This window comes from Sapajus apella, unplaced genomic scaffold (assembly GCF_009761245.1).
Source record: "Sapajus apella isolate SASKATOON/1434 unplaced genomic scaffold, GSC_monkey_1.0 scaffold170, whole genome shotgun sequence".
NCBI classification, from domain to species: Eukaryota; Metazoa; Chordata; class Mammalia; order Primates; family Cebidae; genus Sapajus; species Sapajus apella.
The window spans coordinates 666,631-681,274 of NW_022437110.1; the positions used below are offsets into that span (position 1 = coordinate 666,631).

Genomic DNA, 14,644 nt, shown 5'->3' on the forward strand with positions numbered 1-14,644 from the left:
TGTGTGTGTGTGTGTGTGTGTGTGTGTGTGTGTGTGTGTGTGTGTGTCTGTTATAGAGAGTTGGGAGGCAGGGGGCAGGGGTTAGACCTGCAAGGAATGGAGTCAGCTCCCCTCTGAGCCTGGAGGGCAGCTTGAGCTTCCAGGAGGGCTTGGAGGGGACAGGCCCAGGGCGCCTCCCTTCCGTTTAGCCCCCTGGGCCTTGGGTGTGACACCAAGTCAGTCACTCCCCCTCTCTGGGATGCTGCACCCCAGTTATGGGCTGAGCATCTCATTAGGCAGGCCCTTGCTGAGGGCTCTTCTTGCTGTGGTTCAGGGAGACACAGTATCTGACCTAGGCCCGGGGCTGGGAATGGCAGGGCCCTGAAACCCAGCTGGGGAAGGCCAGAGAGGCAAGGGCTTCTCAGCTGATACAGACACAGGCCAGGTCAGGGGCACGAAAGCAGGTGTGGAGCTGTATGGGACTCAGAAGGGGAGAAGTGGCAGGACACGGTTTGCAGAAGCAGTGACACCTGAATTTCAGCATGGGGGCAGAACGGGGGTGAGGGGACCAGTAAAGAGCTAAGCGTGGCCTGGTGGAGTGTGGGCTCTATTGAGGTTGTGGCCACAACAGGATCTTGGGTTTGATCTTCCAGGCACTGGGGAGCTATGGTGTGCTTTAGAGCAGAGGAGGGGCATGTCAGATGTGTGTTTGAGATGCTCTCTTGGCAGCCAGGATGGAGTCAAGGTGAGGTGGGAACCCTGGAATGGGACAGGAGAGGCGAGGTCAGCACTGGAAGAGGGGCCAGCAGTGCTCAGAGTGGACAGATGCTTAGGAGGTGGGATTGATAAGGGAGGGAGGGAAAGGGGTGGCTCCAGGGTCTGGACTGCCAGGGGAGGGGTGCCTCTGAGAGATGGAGGTCCGGAGGCCACTGGAGACCCGCCTCGCACTTTGGAGAAGAGCTGGGGCTGGGGACAGAGGCATGGGGTCTGTAGCACAGAGATGGAGACCATGCTGTGGGCATCATGAGGTGTCCAGGAGGAAAGATCAGATCCCAGGTGAGGGAAGAGGGCTCAGGGAGAGGGTGAAGAGTTGTGGGCAGAGAAGAGAGGAAGACCTCCCTGGGGTGCCCATGGGACGGGAGCCAGGTGGGCCCTGGGCGTGGCCACCAGGATGTGGATGGTGGCTGCACCCACACAGGTGGCCTGGTGGGCCAGGACCAGGCTGCATGGGCTGAGAGTCTGTGACCTCTGGGACCCCTGGGTCTGCCTCTGTGGGGCCCTAATCCTGGGCTCACAGACCTGCCAGCCTCTGTGGGTGCTGGGCTGTGCCTCGTGGGCATGGCTGGTGCAGGCTCCAAGGAGGACTGGCAAAGCCTGGAGCTGGCCCAGGGGAAGCTGCACAGGCAGAGGCTGTGCTGGCAGTTTCACCGTGGGCACCAGTACCGGCTCCCTCCCCGGAAGGGCATCTGCTTCCCTGAATGCATGCTGAAGCCCCCCGTGGACCCGTGGCAACTGGAACTGGAGCAGAACTCAGCTTCTAGCCTCCAACCTCCTCCATGACTTGGCCAGGGAAGAATGCCCAGTACTCCCTGGATGGGGAGACTGAGGCTAGGGAAGGGGCTTAGGCATTGGCAGCAGATCGGGCTGTGTCTGGGTCCCTGCCCACGGCGTGGAGAAGCTGTGCACACACGCAGATTCCTTTACGAGGATCCAGCCCCTTCGCCTCCCATGGGACACACCAATCCCACAGCAGTACACCCCCGCAACTGCAGCCCGAGCTCCTTGCCCACACCCAGCAAGCTGGATCTCCAAGCTCTGGATAGCTCTGACCATCAGCTCACCATGCCCGAGGTGGGCAGTGCCCTGTGAAACAGCGCGATGAGGCCCAGAGGTGCAGGGGAATCCTCTGCAGCGTCGTCAGGCCCTGAGCCGCCGATCCTCTGTCAGAGCCACTGCCTCCCAGCCTCTGGGTGTGGGTCCCCTCCTCGTCTGCCCAGAGTATGTCCCGCACAGGAACCTGACTGGCTCCTTGAAGGCACAGGGCCTTCTTCCTCACAAGCAGCAGCCTCCAGGAGGTCCTTTCCAATCCATGGAAGTTCGTCCCACCCTCTGTCTGGGGAGGGGGGGCGGGGGGGCGATCTCTGAGCAGGCCTTCCTGGAGCTAAAAATTGGGTGAGGAGCCTGAGGCACAATGTGGCTCTGGAATGGCCACCGGGGGCCACCTGTGTGCGGCCCATGCACCCCGGGAGCACACATTTTTACCCTTGTGCCACCCCCGGAGTCGCCTGACCCCCACCTTGGAGAGTGAGGCTTGTCAGACTCATTCTGGAGCTTCTCAAGGGTGTGAGGTCAATTTGGCCAAGAAGCGCTCCCTGAATGTCAGGCTGCCTGTCAGGAAGCACTGCCAGGCCCAGTGAGACGTGGAAATTCAGCTGCAACACCCAGCCTGAGCAGTGGAGCAGCACTCGGGGTGAGCGAGGGCCGTCCAGGAGAAGGAAGAATTACAGCCTCCCCCATTCCCCAAGGACAGCGTACAAGGCAGGTCCTGCTGTGAGGAAGGTGCCTTTCTGTGCAGATGAGGCCAGAAAATGTGGAAGGGGCTGGCCTAAGCCACGCAGTTGCTGTAGATCAGGGCCAGGGGCCGAGCCTGCCCTTCCTTCTGCCCCAATGCCAGGTGAAGAGTTCGATGTCTGTTTAAATCTACAGAAAAGGGTGAATAGGAGAGTTGAGGACTGACCAAACTTCCGGCAGTTAATTCCCTGGGAAACAGCACCAAAAGAGAGATAATAAAGGAACCAAAAGAAGAAACCACACAGGAGCAGATGGAGGAGCTAACTGCGTAAAGAACTGAGACGGCACGCAGGCGGGCTGAGCATGGCAAGTGGGAAACTTCTCTAACAAGTGTGTCACGGCAGATCACCTTCACCTGAGAGGAGCGTGCATGTATGAGGGCAGCCTCTCAGCAGCGACACCCACCATAGAATGCTGACGGCTCAAACCTGACGGAAGTTTATTTAGGGCGCAGAAAGCCGGAAACAAGGGCTTGACTGGCGGCAGCTCTGCAGCAGGTGGAGGTCTGGGGGCCCAAGATCCTCTGTAGGCCCCCCTTGGTGTGGACCGCAGCTGCAGACAGGAGAGGCAGAGAGGGCACATGGAGGTCTTAGGGTCTGGCCTCGGGTGATGTCCATCACACCTCTTGCTGTTGGTGAGAGCTAGGTACTCGGGCCCCCAGAGTGCAAGGTGGAGCTGGCATGGTGTGCAGACCAACTAGTAGGATCTTCCCTCAAGCTCGGAGGATAATGCTCACGTGGAAGTGTAGCTGGCAACCAGGCATCTGGGAGCATGCACATGCTCGATCCTTTTTAAAGAAATTCAGGTTCCAAAACTAAACACCATTAAAAAATAAACACCAGCCAACACAATCAAGATTGGAAGTTCTATGGTGAGCCCGCTAATGGAGCATGAAGCTGGCCAAACTCTGGAGGGTGCTTGATGTTACCTATGAAGAATCTGAAATCCAGGGCCGGGTGTGGTGGCTCATGCCTGTAATCCCAGCACTTTGGGAAGCCAAGGCGGGTGGATCACATGAGGTCAGACGTTCAAGACCAGCCTGGATAACAAGCTGAAACCCCGTCTCTACCTAAAAACATAAAATTAGCTGGGTGTGGCGGCACATGACTCCATCTCAAACAAACAAAGCTGGGCGTGGTGGCTCACGCCTGTAATCCCAGCACTTTGGGAGGCTGAGATGGGTGGATCACCTGAGGTCGGCAGTTCAAGACCAGCCTGACCAACATGGAGAAACCCTGTCTCTACTAAAAATATAAAATTAGCTGGGCATGGTGGTGCATGCCTATAATCTCAGCTACTCGGGAGGCTGAGGCAGGAGAATTGCTTGAACCCGGGAGGTGGAGGTTGCAGTGAGCCAAGATCACACCATTGCACTCCAGCCTGGGCAACAAGAGTGAAACTCTGTCTCAAAAAAAAAAAAGAAGTATCCAAAATTCGCTGGGCACAGTGGCTCACACCTGTAATCCCAGCACTTCAGGACGGCAAGATGGGTGGATCACGAGGCCAGGAGTTCAAGACCACCCTGGCCAACATGGCAAAACCCTGTCTCTACTAAAAATTAAAAAATTAGCTGGGCATGGTGGTGCACACCTGTAATCCTAGCTACTTGGGAGGATAAGGCATGAGAATCACTTGGCCTCAAGTGATTGCAGTGAGCAGAGATCGCACCACTGTACTCCAGCCAGGGTGACAGAGTGAGAGTCTGTCTCAAAGTAAATAAGTAAATAAATGAAGGAACCAAAAATCCTAGAAATCTGTTTAATGGCTTAAGATGTGATCCTTCCAAAACTCAAACCTGGCCCTGTCACTCCCCTGCTCAAACATCCCCATGGCTCCCCACTGCCCTTCTGGCCATGCTCCAGCCCAGGCCTCTTCCTCCAGCCTCATCTTCCATCCTGAGGTTTGCACCTCCACTGCGGGGGAACACAGCAGGTGTTTCTCCCTGGTGCACCTTGGCTTCTTTGTCCCCTCTGCCTGAAATGCCCTTCCTGTTCTGGACCAGACCCACTCCAGACACTCCTGTCCTGAGCACCTCCTGCCCTCTCTCCTCTCTGCCCCTCCCCGCCCTCATGCTCTCACCCTAGCTCCTTCTGTTACTGGCTCCCTCTGGGAGCACTGTTCTGACCAGTGTCCAGCCTGGGCCCTGGGGACAGAGGGTCGGCACGTGTAGGTTGAGCTGAGCTTTGGGGAGTGAGGAGGTCAGGCGCTGGAAGTGGTGGCCTTGCTCCAGGCTGAGAGGAAACAACTGGCAGCCCAGCCAGCCCTCCACCTGATCCCAGGGGCCCAGGCTTCCCTAGTGGGAAGACCTTCCCACCAGGGCCCTCGGCCCTGCTCCTGCTGACCCCTGCAGAGTCCCGGCTGAGTCCAAGCTCCTGGACGGCACGGAGAGTGAGTATCTCGTGTGTCCCTGCGCACTCCTGTGCCAGCTCCCGGGAGGGATTTGTTACAGGAATGAATGGGGTGGGGGTTGGAGAGAGGGTTGGAGCAGACTCTGAGGCAAGGCTCCTAGCGCACCCTCCCAGGCCCTCTCCACGTGGCTTCTGCTCTGGCCCCGCCCCAGCCGTCCCCGCCCTGCCGGGAAACTTGGGGCCTCTCGGACCACGCAGGTCGCCCACACTTCTGCGACTCTGCCCTCGCCCCTCGCTCCCGGAGCTTAGACTGGACCCTCCGCGACAGCTCTCCCGGGCTCAGCAGGGACCCCGATCGGCCACTCGCTGTGGTCATCGCGGTGGCAGCCACCTGCTCTGGGACGTCCAACCAACCCCTCAGGGGACCAAACCCCGGGACTTCACTCCCAACCACAGGCCAGCCAAGCCACCCTCCAGGGTCCCTGCCGGTCCCACCCGCAGCGTGCTGGGGGGTCCATGCCTGCGGTGGTCAGGAGCGGGGCCCTGGGGCTACAGCCGTCGGAGGGGCCTCCCGAGAGGGTCCTCAGCCCCTCCCGCCTGCGGCGGCGCAGCCCAGGCGGGGCTCGGCCCGCTGAACCCCCTCGCGGCCTCGCCAGGTATGCGCGGGGTCGGGGGCGGGCGCTGGAGCGCGGCCGGTGCCGGGCCCGCCGCGACACGCTCGGGGACGCGGCACACAAAGGCGCCTTCTGCCGCCCCCCGCCCCGCGCCGCCCCCGTCCAGCCCCGCGGCCCGCCCCGGCAGGCGGTGAGGGGGGTCAGGGTCCCCTCCTCCCAGGCCTGCCACCCCCCGCGCGGGCGACGTGCCCTGTCCGGGCGGCGCGCAGGCGCGGGCTTGTCCCACCGCGCAGGAATCCGCCGCCGCCGCCGCGCGCGTTTCCGGCCCCAGCCCCGCCCGCGGTGCAGGGGAGCGGGGGTGCGCAGCCGCGTGCCAGGACTCGAACCCCCGTGGCCCCCGCCATACTCGCTTTCTCCACCCGCGGAGGCTCTGCTCCGGAATCCACTCGTGGATCCAGGGAGCTCCCGGGCCCCCTCCTCCAGGGAGCGCGGCAGCCCCAGTGTGCACGTGCCGCCTCATCTACACGCCCCCCAGTCTGGGCACCTTGAGGACCCAACCTGGCCACTCCCCTCTCCTATGTCTGCATAAGAAGGCGCCCCATTGGAAAGCCCCCCCTAAGCCCTGGCAATCTCATGGCGAGGCTGGGAGTAAGGACCCACCAGGAAGGAGGGTGCCCGCCGTGTCAAGTGGGTAGGAGCGCAGGGCTGGGTCCCAGGGATCCCACCCTCCAGGGCTCCCCGCACGCCAGGTGACTCCGTGGCTTTGCCTCACCCTGCAGGGCGCGCCCACCTTTAGCACCTTCTCCCTGGGCCACATGTGGCAGAGGGGATGGGGCAAGTCCCAAGCCTACCGGGCAGCAGGGAGGGGCCGCTAATGACTGTAATTTCCACTTAGCAGATCAGGATGGCTGGCAGAGTGGGGCCATCCTCCTGCCTCTCAGGAGCCCAGGCGAGACCCCTCTGTGGGCCTCTCCTTTCTCTGGACACCTGGCGCTGGGCCCCTCCCACGTGGGATTTTGAGACTCCCCTCCCGTCTCCCAGACTCAGAGGGTGGCCCTGTTTCCTGTGCGAGCCCTCGTCCCCTTGTCCACTGGTTGGGGTGCTCAGTGGTGCTTGAATACGGGTTGGGGACCCACGGAGGTGTGCAGCTGTCAGTGGCTCCAGTGGCTGGGGGAGCAGGAGGCAAGGGCGTTAGGGTTGAGTTCTGAGCTTTGGGCCAGCATGCAGCCTGTGCTGGCTCCTTTGTGGTCAGAAGCCCAGGACATTCTGGGGTCTGTCCTGATGCCGAGCAGGCTGATGTCCTGACCAGTACCAGGCACCTTGGAGGAGTCTCCGAGTGGGGCAGTTGTGGCTGCAGAATGGGGGGTGCTAGGGCAGGAGGGCGAGCGGGTGAGGTGAGACTGGCAGAGAGGAGCTGGGACTCTGTGCCCTGGGGCAGACTGGGGAGGTGAGGGAAGGGGCTGCTGTGGCCATCTCATGCTGAAGGTGGGGAATGGGTCACTGCCCAGTGCTGGTCTTCTCTGCCCGATTAGCCTGGGCACCAGGCCCTGGACCCAGATAGCAAGAGGTGAAGCAGGAGCTTCTGGGGCACCTGGGGAGAAGGCCCAGGCCCTGGGAGCTAGGGTTCCCGAGCTGGGGGAGTCAGTCCTGTCTTGCCTGGGCCTGCCTCCTGGCCTCCTCTGTGGCCTGGCTGGCGGGGGCCTGGGCGTGGCCTGGCTCACTGAGCTGGCAAGGATCAAAGGGTGGAAAGCCGTCCTCCGCCCTCGCCCACTGAGACAGGAATCCGTGGCCCCAGGGGACGGAATCCACAGCCACATTCCGGGTGCCCTGGTCCCCGCAAGGCAAGGGTGGGGCAGGGCTGGGGTGCCAAGATTGGCACCACAGAGCGTGGGAACGTGGTGCTGCTGGCACCTGGCCCACTGCCTGAACAGAGCAGGCAGCACCCTCCTCCCAGCTGAGCCGTGGCCTTTGCCCCTTCTGACCTTGCTTGATGGCCTCAGGCACCAGGGCCTCAGCTGCCAAACAGGGTTCCACCTTGCCAGGAGGGGGGGTTCCACCCTGATGGCCCAGGAGGCCCTGGGGTCCTGAGGAGGTTGGGGCCTGGGTCTCTGTGGCTCAAAGCAGTGGGCATGCCCGACCCCCAGGGCACTCTGAGCTGGGGGACTCTGCCTCCATCTGGGGACAGCAGGGGCCACAAGAAGGAGAGTCTGACAACTGGGGCATCCCTGCTAGGGGTCACACCGGGCCCAGGCCCTGGCACACACAGATGTGCTCACACACACACACAGCAGAAAGCAGAAAGGCAGCTTCCCCATCCCGGCCACAGCCCAAACCCTCCCCAGAAGGGTTTGTCCCCAGCTGGCTGGAGCAGGGCTGAGTTGGCCTTGTGGACCCCACCGATGGGTGCAGGGTCACCTGCTGGTGGAGACAGCAGCCTTTAGGTGCCCGCGCTGGGTGGGGTGGCTCCCTGCTACCAGGGGCTGGAGACCAGCCAGGTGCCTGCTGGAGACAGGGCTACTAAGCTCTGTTTTGTAGTCCCCTTCTCAGCTCCAGCAATGATGCCTTCCCACCCTCACTCTACAGGTGGGGAAATGGAGGCTCAGAGAGGTCAGATGACTTTCCCAAAGCCACCCAGCATGTTGGTGGGCTTGGTGACATCTTGGAGACCCAGACCTCCCACTTCCAAGAGCCAGGGCTGGTGGCATCCCCCTCTCTGGCCTGTTTCCATGTCTGGGGAGTGGACTCACAGGGCCCACCTGATCGAGTTGTCCTGAAGCCCAGAAGGTGCCGGCCAGGGGTCGGTTAGCCTCTTCTGTCCCCAGCCCCTGGCCTCCCAGATAAGCAACACTGCTGCATCCTAAGCCCACACCTGAGGCAGGGCGCCCCCTGGTGGTGCGATGTGCCTGTCTCTGCCCTTGGGTGATAGGATCTGAAGAAGGGGAAGGACGGGGAGAGGACAAGCCTGGGAGCAGGCGCTGGGAGGGCCACAGGCTGCTGGCTTGGAGCAGTGTCCCTGGGGACTGGTCCATGCATGAAGGGCCTGGGGAGGACACTGGTCCCACCAGGAGGCTGCAGGGGAGGCTGCACGTCAGGACCTTGGGAGAGATCCTGTGGCAGTTGAAGGCCATCAGAGCCCCGGGACACCGTCCCCTGGAGGATGGCGGCAGGGGAAGCAGGCCTAGGGCAGGTGACCACCCACTGCCCACTGCTGGGGTGGGGACTGTGGGCAGCCAGGCTGGGGGAAGCGGAGGCCAGTCCCAAGAAGTCCGTGTGTTGGTGACAGCCATGGCCAGCTGAGCCCATCCCTCTTCAGACCTGCACCCTGGGTGCTTCTAGAGGCCACCCTGTCCTCTCCATGACCCTCAGAGGCCCACACTACTTGACCCTGATCATTCCTGTCGCACACATCCAGGGATCAGGCCAGGTCTGGCACTGGGCAGCCACAGGGATTGTTTGCTGGAGAAGTGAATGAATGAATGAGGAGCTTCCAACCTGGCCACCAGCTGGCCTCCCACAGGATGGGCTCCTTGTCAGTCCGCAGGCTGTGACAGGCAGGTGCTGAGGAACCTGGGGCAGAAGGGACAAGGCTAGGGGTGGGTGGGGGCCCTGGCTCACCCACCCCAGCCCCCCACATCAGGAGAGGGGCATCCCCAGCCTGCAGAAGCCATGCAGGGTGGAGGCCATACGGAGATATGGTGGGGTGGGCCAGCCCATGGGACCCCTTTGGGCTCTGGGTCCGGGTGGGAAGCCATCTGCCTGGTCTCTGGGCACAGAGTGAAAAGACAGGTCTCAGTTCATCAGTTTGTGGCCCCCCGCTCCGTCTGCTACCCTGCTGTGAGGGCAGTGGGTTGTGTGTGGGGGTTCTGAGAAGCAGGCTTAAGCCTGATCAGGGAGGGGCAGCCGGGCCTACTCACCAGCAACCTGGGCAGGGAGCTCCATGCACCCTGGGATTCTTGGTTCTGCAGCAAGTGTCCCCTGGCCCCGCAGTGTGTCTGCACACAGGACCCCACCTCCTTGGACTATCAGTTCTTAGGGCTCCTGCAGAGTGCCCCATCCTGAGTGCCCAGCGCCATCGGGGGTTGGGGGATCCCTGGGGATGGCTGATGTGGCTGGCCCCCCTTCTCGGGCTCTGCTGTCACCTGAGCTGGGGGACTTCTTGGCCTGAAGGGTGAGCCGGGGACCATCTGCTGTCAGGGCACAGGCCTGCCCTTGCAGGGCGCTGAGCCTGCCACACTCCCTCTAGCCCCCAGATGGCAAAGCACTCCTTGGCAAGGGCTGATCAGGGAGGGGACAAGCTGGGCCAGCCAAACCTGGGGGAGGGGGCCCAGTGTCCCCCCAGGGCTGGCATCTGAGACCTCCACTGTTTACACAACACCACACCCGAGGAGTGGATTGGCCACAGTATGCCCAGCACACACCAATGCCAGCACACAGACACACTGCACCCTGCATGAGCACAGGGCACACACGTGTTCACACCAGCACTCATGCACAGGCACATACCTTCGCACGTGGAGGGGCACACAGCACACTGCTGGACGTGACATGCACGCCCCTTCACACCAGTGTGAATGTGTGAGCCTCCCCAAGCTCCTACCTGGGCACCCTCTGCACCTCCGAAACCCAGGGCATGATGCTGGAGGACACTGTGTGAGGAGCAGCGGGGGCGGGGGAATGGAGTGGGGAGCGGGTGGCTCTATGGTGTGAGAGTCTCTGGCTCTCAGTTTACCTTCCAGGCAATTGTAACAACGTTTACAAGACACTGTTCCAGACTCTTTGACTCTCAACGAACCATTGTGAGATGGCCGTTAGTGCCCTTTGCCGAGATGGGGAAACTGAATTGAAGCACAGAGCATTTGGTAATGTGCTCAAGGCCCTGGGGAAGGAGCTGGGCAGGGTCTGCCCTGGGCTGTCTCTGGTGGTTGTGGGGTGAGGGGAGGTCACATCTGCCTGGGTCCCGAGCACAGAGGGTACTTCTGCTGCGATGCAGGCACAGGGACAGGGCCGGCTCCAGCAGGAGGAACGAGGTGAGTGTGCGCCCCACCTCCCTGGGGGGAGCCTGTCCTCCCCTCGGCCCCGCTGGTTGAGGCTGGCCCAGAGCGGAGGGGGTCAAGGGCCGCGGCCGGCTCTCCTGGGAATTCCAGGCGCGTGTGTCAGCGCGCTCGGCTTCGCCCCCGCCCCCAGCCCTCCGCCACGGCCAGCGGGTGGTTTGGCGAAGAGAGCTAGATTCCCGAGGGGCGGGGGGCGGCTCCCAGGGCCTGGGACGGGGTTGGTGGCCCAGGAACCCCTCTCCTCCGCCCACCTCCCCATTCCCAGAAGAGAGGCCCTGGCGGGAGCCGGTCCCCTCTCGACCTCCTTCCAGAGAGCCTGCCATTTCTCCGGGGAGGGGGCTGAGGGAGGGCTCCATGGGGAGGGGAGCCCTGGGGCACCGGGTGCTGACACGTGCACCCGAATTCTCAGCACCTCCCTGCCCTGCCTGCAGACGGACTCGGCGACGTCCCCAAGGTCAGGAATGGCGCTTGTTTCTGTGCAAACCTCTGCGTGAGGACGGGTGGCATCTGGAGCCTGGATGCTAATTTCAGTTGTGTCTGGACTTTCGCATCTGAAAAGTGGGAACAGTAGCATCACCCACCTCGGGGTGATTTTGCAAATAAGAGGCAGAGGTGAGGCCGAGGGCGATGCGCCTGGGAAGCGCGCGTGCGTGCAGAGACCCAGGAACCCCAGCGCGGGGCCAGCTCTCCCGCCCCCGCCGGCTCGCCCCGCGCCAGCGCCCCGGCCTGCCTGGGCTCGCTCCGGCCTCGGCGGAGGCCCCGCGGGCCGCGCAGACGCAGCCTCCCCGCCCGCCCCAGGCCCGCCCCAGGCCCGCCTCGCCGCCGCTCCGCCAGCGGCCCAGACAGGCCCAGGCGCGCTGCAGCCCGCGGCGGCGTGAGGGTGGGCGTGGGTGCCGGCGCCGCGAGCCTGCCCCGCCGGGCGGGAAGGGCCGGGGAGGCCTCCGGCAGGGGGCGGAGGTTGGGACGGGGCGGGCAGGAATGCTCCGGCGAGGGTTGGAGAGGCGCGGAGCGGACCGGGTGGTTCCGGGTCTGGGGGGAGGGGACGGGGAACTCTGGACCGATGGGCGGGGAGCTGCGAGGCTCCAGTTCTAGACCGGGGCTGGGGGACTGGGGAATTGAATCCCGGGGATCGCGAGGGGAGAGGGGTTCTCTTGGACCGCGGAGGCCACGCGAATCCTCCAGGCCCCGAGGGCGGGCCTCCTGCTCCTTCCTGCCCCCGTGGGCACAGCACGCCCATTTCCCTGCTCGGGAAGCCGAGGCTCCGGACCCGCAGCGCGTCTGATGGAGGGGAGGGGACTGTGGCCGAGGGAGCCTCGTCAGAGGACGGCGTGCTGCGGGTCCCGGCGCAGAGCCGACTGCACCCGGGAGGGAAGCGGCCCCGAGCGCTGGAGCCGAGGTTGCGGGGAACAGCACCTCCCGACTGCCGTCTTGACTTCTGCTGCCCTCGGCGCCTTCCCGGGCGCAGGCGGGGAGCTGGAGGTCGGAGGCCCTGGAGCGCGGGCCAGGCGGGCGGGCGGGCGCTGAGCAGCCACCAGGCGGCGGGCCAGCTCCGGGACGGGTTGCGATCTGCCAGTCTCCTGGGCTGCACAGCCTTCCCCAGGAGCAGCCTGGTGGGGTCACAAGTGGGGACCCAGGCCCCGACACCCTCGCCTTATCCCGGGGAGACTGTGGCAAGAGGGGGACAGGGAGACTGGTCTCTCGGAGATAGCAGGTGGAAGAAGTTTCTGGTCCCTTGACTTCTGCTCACCCTCACCCTTCACCCTGCCTCTGATGTGCTGTCGTGACCTCAAGTAACTTTCTCAGGCTCCTCATGCCTCAGTTTCTTCCAAGAAAATGGGAGTTGGGCCGGGCGCAGTGGCTTACACCTGTAATCCCAGCACTTTGGGAGGCCAAAGCGGGCAGATCACCTGAGGTCAGGAGTTCAAGACCGGCCTGGTCAACATAGTGAAACCCCGTCCCAAAAAAAATACAACAATTAGCCAGGCATGATGGCGGGTCCCTGTAGTCCCATCTACTGGGGAGACTGAGGCAGGAGAGTCACTCTTGAACCGGGGAGGCAGAGGATGCACTGAGCGGAGATCGGGCCATTGTACTCCAGCCTGGAAGACAGATGGAGACTCTGTCTCAAAAAGAAAAAAAAAAAAAAAATGGGAGGCAGGAATCTTGGCGAGAAACCTCAGGCTGCAGGTCCTCCCCTTGTCCCCCAGAGAAACAGGCTGTGGGAAGCTGGGTCTCTCTGGAGGGGAAGAGAAACTGACCATCAGCCTGGTTAGAAGAGGAGGAGCCGGTGAGCCTGGGGCCCTGCGGGTCAGGGCCTGGCCATGCGGTTTGGGGCTGGGCAGTGGGAGTGTACCTCCCCCATCAGGGCCTGGCCACCCCCCAGAGTCCCTTTTAGCTCTTGGGGGTGCCACTGAGCATGACCAGACTCCCCCACCAGTAGTTCCTGCCAGCATGGCCTGGTGGGCTGGATGGGTTGTCCTCCTGCCTCAGGCCCTGGAGCTTGGCAGTAACAGGAAACGGGAGGTGACATGGGAGGGATTAAGGGGAGCAAGGCCCAGGACACGGTTACTGAGGGTCTGCACCTCACTGCATAAACCCGATGGGAGCCAGGCCTAGGGAGAGCGGGGAGGTCACAGGTCTCTGGTACTTTCTCCCCACAAGGGAAACTGAGTCAGGGAGCCATGACCAGCCCCTAGAAGCCCAGGACTCCACCACATCACTCCCTGTTGTGTGGTTGTGGTTGGGGGTACTTCAATCATTGTAAGAGATTTTCTGGCTGAGGGTGACGCGCGTTTCTCTGAATCAAGAAAGTTTCCAATGAGTGGCTGAGCTTGGGTCATTAGTCACTGTCTGGGGAACTGAGTGGGCCCCTGCCCCATGCAAGGTGTGTTGTTTCCCATCGAAGGCTGGGCTGCAGGCACAGAGTCTGAGGGGCTGCTGCCTCCAGTGCAGGGGGGCACTGCCAGCTGCCTGCTCTCCCAGGGCCAGCTCCATGGAGGGAGGAGCAGGGCTGGTGGGACCCCCCTCCCGAGCTGTGGCAGTGCCTGGAGGTCCACCATTGCACAGGAAGAACACAAGGTCGCCCCCAGGGTCTGGGACTTCCCTCCCTGGTTTCAGGCTGTCCGAGGTAGCTGGAGGGAAGGGCCATGGGGCAGGGCTTTTAGAGTGCCTGCCTCGATGCTGGCCCCTCCTTCTCTCCTGTCGGTGTTCATGAGGGCTCTTTGGGATCCAGGGTGTGGAAGGGTGAGGCCCAGAGCATGGTGGGCTTGGTCAGCTGTGGGAAGTGAAGGCAAAGGGCAGGCCTGTGTCCCAGGGGAGCACCCAGCTGCCTCCTGACCCTCTCCCTGGGCCGTGCTTGCCAGAGGAGGGGTGGTGTGATAGCACAGGCCTCGGGCCTCAGACCAGAACACCAGGACCCCTAGAGACCACAATGTATGGCTGCCCCCCAGGCTGTGGCGGCTTAGAAAGTGATTAGTGGACAGAGGGTCCCCACTCGGGCTGGGCTGGCCACTGGGCATCACGTCACCAGGCAGGTGGGATGTCCTGAGACACAACATCACTTGATGACAGAAAAAAAGCTGTCACAGACCTCTGGACAGCCTAAACGACTTTTATTACAGAGTAACTTAGATGTATCCAAACCCAACATATCCACTTTGACAAAAGGATGTCCAAGGCCTGCCCTCACTGCCCCCTGGTTCCAGCTGCCCAGGGTGCAGCCTCCCCAAGCTCTCCCTCCATCATCCTGCAAGGCTGGGCTTTGACACCTTCCTCTGAGAGCCCTCTCTGAACCTGTGTGGAAAAGGGTCACTCACCAGGCCTGGGGGTGCACCCTCTGCACAGTCCAAAGAAAGGCCTGGCCCCTGCCTGGCTCCTGGGAGGAGCCCTATGCCCTTGGAGAGTATGACATTCCTGTCCTCAGCCTGTGGTGGAGGCTGCACCAGCCATCCGTGGCAGCCCTGAGGTCTGGCTATCAGGCCTTTCTCTGCTGGTCTCCAGTTCACTAAGGCATGAGCCTGGAAGCAGCACCGCCACTTGGAGTCAGCCCCCCAGGACATGGGGCTTGTAGGGAAAAGGAAGG

At 62.6% G+C, this 14,644-nt stretch overlaps 1 long non-coding RNA gene across 2 annotated transcripts; it reads right to left on the minus strand.

Moving 5' to 3' along the window:
- Window positions 1–2,965: 2,965 nt before the first annotated feature.
- LOC116542577 lies at window positions 2,966–12,019 on the minus strand. Of its 2 annotated transcripts, XR_004265273.1 has the most exons (4): window positions 11,831–12,019; window positions 10,942–11,114; window positions 10,016–10,643; window positions 2,966–3,102 (listed from the first exon to the last, which is right to left on the minus strand). It is a non-coding gene; the product is annotated as an uncharacterized LOC116542577 (long non-coding RNA). The 2 variants fall into 2 exon arrangements; XR_004265272.1 differs by lacking the exons at window positions 10,016–10,643; window positions 10,942–11,114; window positions 11,831–12,019 and adding an exon at window positions 4,630–5,575.
- Between the last annotated feature and the right edge of the window lie 2,625 nt (window positions 12,020–14,644).